Source organism: Chinchilla lanigera, unplaced genomic scaffold (genome assembly GCF_000276665.1).
Source record: "Chinchilla lanigera isolate Chin_1 unplaced genomic scaffold, ChiLan1.0 scaffold00169, whole genome shotgun sequence".
Taxonomy (NCBI): domain Eukaryota; kingdom Metazoa; phylum Chordata; class Mammalia; order Rodentia; family Chinchillidae; genus Chinchilla; species Chinchilla lanigera.
Window position 1 is genome coordinate 1,016,910 of NW_004955570.1, and position 9,636 is coordinate 1,026,545.

Here is a 9,636-nt window from a genome sequence, read left to right on the forward strand (position 1 = left end):
CCCCGTCCCCCGGGGCCGCGGCCCCGCCCCGCCCCGCGCCGCCCGGCCGCTGCAGGTGTGTGGGGGTCTCGTCGGATCCTGCTGTCCCCATCCCTGCACACCCTGGCTCCGTGGGGAGGGGGAGCCAGTGCGTGGAGTACAGGGCTCCTCGACCTTAATCTCATCCTAGATGGCGATCCTTGGCCCTCTCTTAACTGCAGAAAGGTCTAGGAAATAATAGGCAGATGCGGCGCTTGCTTGTTGTGAGACGCAAATCAAATAACCTCATAGCTACGTATGTGTGTTTGTGTGAGAGAGAGACCGAGACCGAGACCGAGACGGGGTCTCGGAGGTCGAGGGCTGTATGTTATTTGTCCACAGTCCTACAGCCGTGCCACTGTGGAATGATCGAGCAGTCTTTTGTTTGAAAGCTGCCCCTGCGGATTTGATTAGACGCTTCCCAAAGACAGTTGCTTCTTAAAAGTCTCTTTCAGATACTAGGATAAAATATATTTTACATCGGGGGCTTGTTTGAATTAAGAGTTGAATATGTTTTAAATGAAAGGTATGAATGATCCAGAGAGCTGAGTAGAGGTGATTTTTGAACTGCTACAGTACCTTGTCGGGTCTCTTTTATGTAACCCTAAAATATTTAGGTCCTTTGTTCTGGCTTCATGATGGTGTTTTAAAGAAACTTGCCATCATGGCTGTCTAGGGAGAATGGAAAAGAGACCATATGAAGTATTTTCATAATTGTTGAGAAATGGCGTCGTCATAGCAATTGGACTTAAGTGAGACAGAATGTATCAAAGATGAAAGGGTGGGGGTGTCTTGCCAAGAAATAGCAAATCTTCAGAATAGCAGCAGGAACAATCAGCTGTAGGAAGCCACTGAGCCAAGGTTCCCACTCCTCAAAGTCGTCATTTGTTTTTCCTTTCATTGCAGTTACTGTCTTAGATTTTGAAAGGTCAAATTGAAGGCAAAGTTTAAAAAATGTGCTGTGGGGGAAAATGTGCTGCAGTAAGGGCTCTGCAGGAAATTAACAATAAGCCTTTTTTAGTAACTGGGCCAATAATTACTCCAAGGGACCCTCAAAGTGTGTTAACTGTTACCCAGGGACCCAAGTGGAGAGAATAGAAAGGAGGATTTGCGCTATACTGGACAAGGGTGAAGCCGTTTTTACGGTAAACCATTAGCCTGGTAACTTACTCGCTGATAATGCTTTTGGTCTTGGCAGTCTATTCTGTAGTAATCTAATAATTGGAGAAATCTGATATGTCTCAGGCTCCAGTGTAAACCTGTCAAGCAATTTGATGAACAGGTTTAGGTGGGGAGAACTGTTTTAAGTACATCTTTTGGATCCCGGGGTTGGAATTCTATTTTTCCTTCCCTGCCTTCAGCTCAAAGGGTGGGGCCACTGCAGATCTTGAGAAGTCAGTCTCAGGAGTAGGGCCCCACCTGCTGTCATTGTTGACCCTGGGCTAAGGACAGAGGGTCTGAGGGCAGCTTGCCTTGGTAACTAGTCCTCCATGGGCTCTGCGAGACCTGCACTAGTTAAGCACAGCTAGTTATGGCCCGGGCACTGTGGCCATGCAGTGGAAGAATGCACCACCCTGGTGGCAAATGCTGACTCCAGGAATGCAGAGGCCTGCATAGCTGATCAGTTGGGGCCAGTGGACTGAAGCAGCTGTGCAGTGAGCCGTCACCTCCCTTCCACCTCTTTTGCATATTCCTCCTGTACCAGTTTTGAACAGAAAGTATATTTTGTAAAGGAAACACACCAGCAAAGTAGGCCCACATAGGGTCTTCCTTTGTTGCTCAGGTTCTTTCTAGTTCTGTTAATTTCGTGAACAACACATCTTCTCTTATTATTGAATGAAAGGGGATTTAGGAATGAGTTAGCCCAGGGAGTCTTTTAGAGTGTGATGAAAGGATGGTGTATTCAGTTTTAAGAGTATGTTCAGCATCATTACTTTGACAGGTGGGGAAGCAGAAGCACAGAGAGGGCAGCATATCTAGGTACTAGTAACTGCCACCCTTGGGAAGCTTGGTTCTCTTTCCACATTGAAAATCCCCAGAGGGGTTTTAGACCCTGTATGGTCTGTCAGGGAGAAAACGCTGGGAAGTAGGACATATTTAATTTTCACCTGTAACTCATATTTTTTTACAGCTCTGTTTTCTTCATTTTGAAATAATTCTGTTCCCTTTGCCCTTAGAAGCTTGTTATCTTGCTCTTCCCCCTCCCTCTTTAGACTCCACATTCCTCCATCATGTTGTCATCGTTTCGTAAGCGCAGAGTCCAGGTATTTGACCGGCATGCGGAAAATGTGTCGCTTTTTTGGTTTTGCCTGGCTTGCAGTGAAGACACATTTGTGCCAAAGAGGTTGAATGATCCGAAGAGAGGGGAGAAAACCCTTCCTGCATGACCTTTCTGTTAAACAGATCGGTTAGAGCTTGTTTGGGGTTTTGGTGTTTCATGACCAGAACCCTATTTAAAATTCCCAAAGCCTTCTCCTCTCTGCTCCTTCTCTTTAAGGCATGAATATATTAATTTCTTATTGCCATCCTGGTTTTTGCATGTAGTGTTTGCTGATTTTTCCTTGATGGCTACTTGGTTCTTAAGAACCAAGGACTAAAGAGATTATCCTAGATATTTGGATAGATTATAATTGGAAAATCTGTAATATAAATAATGCTTCTAACATTTGACAGATACTATGAACTTGGGTTTGTTTCCTCTTCCATTGATTTATTTCTTCTGCCACAATCTCTATAATGAAATGGAGCTTACATTTTCTTGTGTGTTTTTTCTAAGCCCTGTATATTTATGTACAGTTTTTGTGTGTTTGCTAAAATTGGACCTTTCCCCCCAAAATGCTTAAAATTATTATTTTGATATCCAAAAATGAGAAATAAAAACTTTGGAAATTTCTAGTGACTATCAGTGATAAATCCAAGGTAGGCCCTTTTATAAATCAGGCTAAATATTTAAATGAGATTTATAAAAATGGGCCACAAAACCGTTTCCTGTTTTGAATCTTAGTAACAATATGTTGCACTTCAATGCTTTTCATCTGAAGTTTACAGGTTAAAAGGTAAGTAGCAGCAAGAGAGTGTTGGGGAAGCATTCAGAAGTAAGTTTTCCCAGTGTTACTCTGCATTTCTGGATTTTGATGCAATGCAGTATGAATCTTTTGCTTTCTTAAAGCTAAGTCCTGCTCACCTTTGCAGAATTGTGCTAACAAGTTGAGATGAATTAATCAACTTGAAGGCTCACTTGCAGCTCCACAGTCCTAAAGGGAATGTGGTTTAAGCAAAAATACGTTATTTTTATTCATGATGCTGAAAGTCTTTATGTATTGCTGACCTGTCTGCTTCCCATCAGATCTGCCACTAAAATCTGCAGCTAAGCTGGTTTTCAGTTAATTTGTTTGACCTGAGAGTCCACTGTTACTACATAGTTATGTGGGTGCTAACCAAGTCTTTGGTGGTGTGTTCATGGGAGAGAGGGGGAGCCCTTCCGCACCCATGGATATATATAGTTCTCTTGCTTTGCAAATCTAGACTTTGGTATAGGCTGGCTTTCTAAGCCATAGAAAAAAGGTATTGTCAGTTGTGCACATTTAGGCTCTGACTAAGCAGCAAAACCAAAACTGATGAATGGTTTCTGTAACCTTTTGCCTTGAATGGTATTTATGAATTTTTTCATAGAGCCAAGAGATCTCTTTATCTTGTTAGTGCCTGATAAAAATTTTTTTTTTCAAAATAATGTAGTTCAGCTTGAAAATAGGCATTCATTTGATGGTAGTCCAAATGCCTCTTAACATCCAGCACCTTCACCTTGCTAAAAGAACGGCTATCCCAGTGCTCTGTAGTAGAGATTCCTTTCCTTAATGTTTATTTATTGTGGTATTGGGGATTGACCTGAGAGGTGTTTTACTGCTGAGCTACATCTGCACTAGCTTTTTTATTTTTCTTTGAGACAGCAGCTGGGATCATAGGCATGCACTACTGTACCCGGGTTAGAGACTCCATGCGTCTTCACTGTTCTCTTATCTTTTGGGGTTCCTCAGAGAGACTGTGATTGCTGGATTCTTCCACTCTAAGACATGTGTGAGGGTGTCCTGAACCACTCGCTGTGGGTGCCAGATTCACAGAGTCCAAAGCATTTGACCTTTGATTTGAAAGTGTTTGCATCTGCAGTCTGCCGGGCTGCTCACCACAGTGGGATTCCCAGCGACTGCCTCCACCTGCTGCCCAAGTAGATAAGTCCCTGTACATGGCGGGTAGCTTCTGTAGATCGGGTGAAGGCATTCTGAAATTCCCGAAGTACCAAGAAGAGCTGTAGGAATTGGTTTCAGTTGATGTGTGGAAGTTTGTGTTGGCTATGAGGAGCCTCTCTTAGGCATGTTACATCTTTGGGTTGAATTAGAAATTTCTAGCTAAACTTCATGTCTTTAGAACCTGTTCTTCCTTCCCAGAGATCTGGCAGTGGTATAGGAACACTGACCAGTCCTTTTCATTTATGGCAATAGAGGACATAGTTGTAATTTCTCTTTCATCCCCGAGAACAATTCATATCACTCGGTGAATGCTGCGGTGAATATTTGACTGGTGCGTTGCAGCGTTTATAAATAGCCTGCATCTTCAATTTTCTGTAATATTTGCACAAATACAAGCTTTGCCTTGACTGGAACACTACTTGGATGTATACACAGTGTACTTAGCACTTTGGTCCTCTTTGTCCCTGCGTACAGGGGTTTGATTGGCAAAATCAGCGCTGGTGGGCTTCTTGGAGATAAGCAGCTAATGACTGTACTCCGAGGAAGTCTCTCCTTCAGACAGTGAGTGGCTTGGACAGATAGGCTGGTCAGGTGGAGATTATTTAATGGCATATTGCCCAGATTCTTCCTTTCCAGTGCTCACAGGGTGTTAATCCTGCAAGGCTGGGAAGGGCCTGGAACGTTCTCTCCGCAGTGAGCCTTATCAGACTGCTGCATATTGCCAGGGGAGGGGCGGGGTTCCTGAGGCCTGCAGCCTTAGTCATGGAAGGAATGTGACGCGCACAGAGCAACTCCATTAACCCCCTGACATAGTTTTGGGTGAGGGTCTTTGGGTGGTGACAGTTCTTGGTGGTGTTTATAAAAGACGAAAAATTGCAAACGAAAAATCTGAACGCCACAACTGCAACGTGGGCATACGGGTGACTTTTCAGATGGGTGACTTTCAGAAGTCCGGCTCCCCAGAGAGAGCCAGTTGTGATTTGGCAAAGCTCCCACCCACTGACATCAGCTGATCCACTGCAGGAAAGAAAAGTCCATTATTGCCTGACCAAAGCACTTGGTATAGAATTGACTCGTTCTACTTCACTGGGGTGACAAAGGGCCTTTTAGGTTGGTTCACTTCTGTAGGGCCCCACTGGACTGGCTCCCTGGATTGGTAGGGTCAGATCAGCCAGCTGGGCCCAGCAGGAGACTTGCTCAGGTGGAACCTTGGCAGCCTGCTGGTGGAGATTCTTTTTTTCCTTCATAAAGAGCTGCTTCCGATTTCTTTTGAGATTTCCAAAGCAGCCAAAGGCTTTTAGAAATGCACTGAATCCGGTGATAGAAGACAGGGCAAAAAGCATATACTTTCAGATGTCTTCCAGGAACTCATGTGCGGTGTCGTCATTCTGATGAGAAAAAAAAGTTTTTTTGTCTTTTTGAGACAGGGTCTCGCTATGCAGTTCAGGCTGGCCTTGAGCTCACTTTGTAATCCAGGCTGGTCTCGAACTCACAACGATCCTCCTGCCTCAGCTTCCCAAGTGCTGGGATTGCAGTCATGCGCCACCATGCCTGGCTGATGAGAAAATTTTGTAAGCAGTCAAGTTAGATACCTGATTTTCTGATGTTTTTCTTTTTCTTTTTTGGTTTTTGGTTTTTCTCCGGTACCGGGAACCGAACTCACGACCTTGCGCTTGCCAGGCAGGCGCTTTTGCCGCTGAGCTAAATTCCCAGCCCCTTCTGATGTTTTTCTGTCTTTACTATTTTCCTAGGAGAACAGTGGGAATATGTAAGTCCAACCCTCATTGTTTGCTAAGGATTCAATCTTTAAAAAAAATTAGGGGCTGGGGATTTAGCTCAGCGGCACAGTGCCTGCCTGGCAAGCGCAAGGTCATGAGCTCGATTCCCGGGACTGGAAAAAAACCAAAACCAAAACAAACAAAAAAATTAATTTCGATTTTCTTCGGTGGTTAATATATTCTCTTCCTGTTTCCTTCCAGAGTGAGATTGGAAAAATAAAAGGGAATGAATAAGTGGCCATCGTAAGGATGTTGGTTCTAGTCATGTTAAAATCCCCAGGTTATCATATGTTCAGTCTAGGAGCCTGAGAACCCAGGATGACCTTGCTCTCAGCAGCTTGCTTACTACCTCGCCTGTGTCTCCTAACTACTTAATGATGCAGTGATGTCTGGGTGAGGTGGCACACATCTCTAGTCCGGTTTCTAAGGAGGCTGAGGCAGAAAGTTGCTTCACCCTTGGATTTCAAGGCCAGCCTGGCCAACAGAGTAAGAACCCATCTCTTAAAAAAAAAAAAACAAAATAAAACAAAGTGCTAGTCGTTTCTGTATTTCCGAGTGCACATGGTAATTGACTCTACTATAAGTCAGGTCCTGAGTTCTGTCCTCTTAGAGTAAGATACAGTCTTTTAAGAACTTTGTTTTAGTGCTGGGGATTGACTTCAGGGCCTCGAGGATGCTAAGCATGCGCTGTCCATGAAGTGGAGCTCGGAAAGCAAGGATTTACTGCGTGGTAGAGCGAAGACAGTAATGACTGGCGGAGTGCGGTTGCACTGTAAGATGAGTGATAGGTGGGGAAAGGAACAGACTTGGGGCGCACCAGCTTCACAAAGGCAGAGGAAGTCACCTGAGACCTCGTGAGACTTGTGTGACACTGAGCGGTGGAGTTGGCAGCAAGGAAAGAGCGTACCCCGGCACTGGGACAGTGAGAGCTGGGCAGCTGCCCTTGCCTGGGTGATGGGTGAGCTGTGGCCAGTGGAGACCCCTGCAGAGTGAAGCAGGGAGGGCCTGCAGGCCTGTGGAAGGCACACTGGCAATAGTAGAAAGGAGGCCAGAACTGCCCCTAATCATTCAGGGTTGCCAAGGAGACTGCGCTCAAAAAAGAAACAGAAACACTGTGCTCAGAAGTCTTAGCTTCTCAAGGTCATTTCAGTTTTTGGTTTTAAGGACTCAAAGAGTTTTTGTTTTGTTGTTTTTTGCTGTACTTGGGATTGAACTCAGGGCCTTTACACAGAGCTACACCTTTTATTTTTGAGATGGGGTCTTGCCTGATGTGCAGTTCTATTAGAACTGCACAAAAAACCCAGAAAACAAGTATCCTCTGTACTGAACACACAAAGCTGTGCCTTCCTTTGTTTCCTGAGGTCCTGCCCTGTACTACTGAAGAGAGCAGCAAATGCTTTCTAGGGGACACCTCAGGGGGCTGGCCCAAGACTGGATATCCAGAGCTGGGTGTGGTGTCACATGCCTGTAATTCCAGCCCTCGGGAGGCTGAGGCAGGAGGATCGTTGTGAGTTTGAGACCAGCCTGGGCTACAAAGTGAGTTCAAGGCCAGCCTGAACTGCATAGCGAGACCCTGTCTCAAAAAAAACCATAACAAAAAAACTCAACATCCAGACTGACTTCTTACAGTTCTACCTCCTCCCATAACCCTGGTCAGCACGTTCTGTTTGCCATTCCTGTTGAGAGTCTCACCTTACTCTGGGTAGAGTGCCACTTCCCCAGTATGGGAAGTGAAAGCTTCACTCCAGAGCCCTCTCCTCACCCTTTGCACATGAAGACCCAGGATGGCCCCCGTCAGTCATTCATTCAAAAAGCATTTCTTTTGTCTTCTTTTTTGGTCTCTTTTTTTTGTTTTGTTTTGTTTTTGCCTTTTTGAGACAGGGTTCCACTAGCAGCTCAGGCTGGCCTTGAACTCACTTTGTAGCCCAGGTGGGCCTTGAGCTCACAGTGATCCTCCTGCCTCAGCCTCCCGAGTGCTGGGATTACAGGCATGCGCCACCATGCCTGGTCTTTGGTCTCTTTTTTGAGATAGGGTCTCGCTATGCAGTTCAGGCTGGCTCACTTTATAGCCCAGGCTGGTCTCGAACTCGCAATGATTCCTCTGCCTCAGCCTCCCGAGTGCTGGGATTACAGATGTATGCCACCACACCTGGCCTAACAAGTATTTCTTCAGCTTTTTTGTTCTTTTGGTACCAGGTATTGAACTCAGGACCTTGCACTTGCCAGGCAGGCTCTGTGCCACTGAACTATATCCCCGACCCTCTTAAACATCTCCATATCAGGGACACAGATTAGGTTGTCCAAGCCAAGCATACAGTGAGGTTACATACAAATGCTTTGCAGTAGGGGCTGGGGATTTAGCTCAGCGGCAAAGCGCCTGCCTGGCAAGCGCAAGGTCGTGAGTTCAGTTCCCAGTACCAGAGAAACAAACAAACAAAAAAAAAAATGCTTTGCAAATCTGCAGAAAGTGTATTCACATCTGAGAAAAGGGCAAAGTGGGCACTGGGTGCAGTTTAGTAAGAACACAGGGTCCTGTGGTTTACTCATTTCAGCTGAGTATTAAGGTATCAATAGGAGTTATTGAGGCGGAGAAGAGCTGGCTCATTCTAGGCCAAAAACAGTCATGTGAAAATGCCTTGGAGTGCAGGGAGTCCTGTATTTCAGAAAAGAAAGATTTCTGTGCCAAGAGAGTGGGCATGGGTGAGATGGCACCAGGCAGATGTGTTCTGCTAAAGAGGAGAGTTCTGCTGTTAGAAGGGAGCTAAAAGGCTTGGGAGCAAGGGGGCAAAGAACATTTCCTTTTATAGTTTAAAAAAATCAGTCCATGTGGAAATACAGTTATACAACACAGGGACCTTGTGGCCATGTGGAGTACGGTTTTGGAGGCATGACCACAAGGCGCGGTCACCTCACGGCCTTTTGCTGGGAAGGGTGTCAGATGATGTGACACAGAGCTCACCAAGCTGGTACCTATTGGCAGGATGCAGACAGCCACTCACCAACCCTGCCCCTGCTTCTCAGCCTTAGGATTTTCAGTAGCTGGGACAGGGACGGGATCATGGGATGAGCTTCCCGGGGTTTCCCAGGGTCACTGTTTTTTGTGTCTTTCACACACTGTGGAACAGTCTGGAAGAGACCATTGTCAGACAGAGAGAAAGCTGAGGTATAAAGAGGAAGGGCTTGTGCAAGGTCACACTGCTGACAAACTTAGAGGCCTTTTGTCATTAACCTGTTTATCTTTGTGATCCTTAATTGGTTAGAGTATAAAATGGCTTTTTGGTAAGATCAAGAAGCAGTCCGGGTTGCTGCTTTTTTCTTTTTTTTTTTTAGTGTAAATGGTCAAGTTCTCTTTTTGACATTAAATTTGGTAAAGCCGCCTTGAAATCTGATGGTATAAAGCTGGGCCAGGTTGAGTGCTGCAGGAAAGCGCCCTTGTCCAGTTAGCCTGCATTTATAGCACAGTTAAAATCGCTGCTGACCCTGTGCAGCCCGTGCTTTTCACAATAACAGGTAGAACTTAAGTGGGGTAAATGTTTCTCACACACCCCACCATGATTCGGTTTTCTTTCTTTTTTTTTTTTTTTTTTTTTTTTTTT

The 9,636-nt window shown here is 45.3% G+C and overlaps 1 protein-coding gene across 8 annotated transcripts in view; it reads left to right on the top strand.

The window, feature by feature from the left end:
* Positions 1–9,636, top strand: part of Sptan1 (spectrin, alpha, non-erythrocytic 1) — a gene marked incomplete in the record, with an annotated part of 59,990 nt that overhangs the window by 400 nt on the left and 49,954 nt on the right.